Source organism: Bubalus bubalis, chromosome 2 (assembly GCF_019923935.1).
Source record: "Bubalus bubalis isolate 160015118507 breed Murrah chromosome 2, NDDB_SH_1, whole genome shotgun sequence".
Classification (NCBI taxonomy): Eukaryota; Metazoa; Chordata; class Mammalia; order Artiodactyla; family Bovidae; genus Bubalus; species Bubalus bubalis.
In genome coordinates, this window is record NC_059158.1 from 115,700,317 (window position 1) to 115,702,893 (window position 2,577).

The following is a 2,577-nucleotide window of genomic DNA, read 5'->3' on the forward strand; positions in this document are numbered from 1 at the left end:
ATCAATACTGCGCACTTGGCATGGAGTAGACGTTCCACAAGATGCAGAGACACGAGAGGCCATCCAGGTTGCAGCATGACAAAGAGAACTTATCCTAGTGTTTTGCAGCAGAATCGGTTCTGCACAGAGGCAGGAAAGATGGCCTCCTATGTCACACAAGATCAAAGCAAGGACTTCTCCCCTGCCTTTATTTTTCTCTTCTTGCGGGATCCTGTGCTGAAGTAGAAGGAGCACCCGAATGATAGTCCCAGTATGAGTTTGAAATTTGAATCCACCACCGACTAACTATATGATCCTAGGCATATCATTCAGCCCCTCTAATCCTCCATCCTCCCTAGCCAAATGGGCTATTGTGAAAATTAAAGAAGAAGACTTCCGTGAGAGGATATGGTACATGGTAGGTGCCAGTTACTGCCTGTTGCTTCTCCTTCCAAAACAATAAGAGCATCTACTATGAACCAGGTATTTTCAATATGTTAGATCATTGATTCTCATTGTAAAATGAAGTATGGATAGGATTTCCAGTTACAGATGAGAGAGAGCTCTGAAGCTCTGAAAGTCTAAATAACTTGTCCTAAATCACACACTGGGTAAGTGAGGGAGCCAACATTTGTTCCTAGGATGGTTCTATTCCCTATTTTTCTATCCATGCACATACTGCTTATCAGAGAGTCTTTTGACTATTCCTGACCTAAAATCTTATGACTTTACCTATTACATTTTCATTCTCATAGGGAGTACAGTTTAGACTAAATGGAAATCCTTCATAGTGGCATCCCAGGCACCCGAAACTTAGGTGAGGAGATTAAGCCACCAACCAAAGTAAACTTGATCTATAAGACTGAACTCTGAGACTTCAGCACTAACCTATCTAATTTGGATAAGGGCTTCCCTGATAGCTCAGTTGGAAAAGAATCTGCCTGCAATGCAGGAGACCCCAGTTCGATTCCTGGGTTGGGAAGATCCCCTGGAGAAGGGATGCTAAGTCACTTCAGTTGTGTCCGACTCTGTGCGACCCCATAGATGGCAGCCCACCAGGCTCCCCCATCCCTGGGACTCTCCAGGCAAGAACACTGGAGTGGGCTGCCATTTCCTTCTCCAGTGCTTGAAAGTGAAAAGTGAAAGTGAAGTCGCTTAGTCGTGTCCGACTCCTAGTGACCCCATGGACTGCAGCCTACCAGGCTCCTCCATCCATGGGATTCTCCAGGCAAGAGTACTGGAGTGGGGTGCCATTGCCTTCTCCGGAGAAGGGATAGACTACCCAATATAGTATTCTTGGTCTTCCCTTGTGGCTTAGCTGGTAAAGAATCTGCCTGCAATGCAGAAGACCTGGGTTCGATCCCAGGGTTGGGAAGATCCCCTGGAGAAGGGAAAGGTACCCACTCCAGTATTCTGGACTGGAGAATTCCATGGACTGGATAGTCCATGGGGTCACAAAGAGTCAGACACTACTGAGCGACTTTAAAAAAAAAATTTGGATAAGCCCACTTTCAAGACTCAAGACCCTAGTAAACCCACAGAGCTGAAAGCGAATGAGTGTGTTTCTAGAATTTTTCAGGGCAGAGTGATGTAGAAGGGCACTTTTACCCTAGTATGTGATTTGACTGACACTGGACCATACTAGCTTGAGATTTTCCCCCAAGAGAACTGGGTGAAAGCCACTTTATTATATGTGCACATTTCTATTTTCAAAAACAAACCATACCACATTACAGAAAAGCATCTATATGTTGTTTTTTTCACTAAACAGTACATCTTGGAGATGTTTTATATCAATGCATGTAAATCTATCTCACTTGCTTTAACAATTTTATAGTATTCTATTGTATGGAAGAACCATATTTTATTAGATGTTTAAGAATACATTTGAATCAGTTCTAATGAGGTGGATGAAAATGGAGCCTATTATACAGAGTGAAGTAAGCCAGAAAGAAAAACACCAATACAGTATACTAACACATATATATGGAATTTAGAAAGATGGTAACGATAACCCTGTATGCGAGACAGCAAAAGAGACACAGATGTATAGAACAGTGTTTTGGACTCTGTGGGAGAGGGAGAGAGTGGGATGATTTGGGAGAATGGCATTGAAACCTGTATAATATCATATATGAAATAAATCGCCAGTCCAGGTTCGATGCAGGATACAGGATGCTTGGGGCTGGTGCACTGGGATGACCCAGAGGGATGGTATGGGGAGGGAGGAGGGAGGGGGGTTCAGGATGGGGAACACGTGTACACCCGTGGCAGATTCATGTTGAGGTATGGCAAAACCAATACGATATTGTAAAGTAATTAGCCTCCAATTAAAATAAATAAATTTAAATTAAAAAAAGATATTTTCTATGTTTTGCTATTACACAATACTTGTAGTAAAAAAAAAGAAAAAGATGCTGCTGGACACTATGGCAACCCCTCTCTGCCCAGAGATGGATCATGAGGATTTACGAGCTCCCCTGTCCCCTCAGGCCTTTCTGGGAGGTCCATTCCTCTTTTGTCTTGTAGATCCTGGCACAAGGCTATCCTTCTTTATGAAATCCCAGCAGAGGAGGGCAGCATTTTTCTTTATCTCCG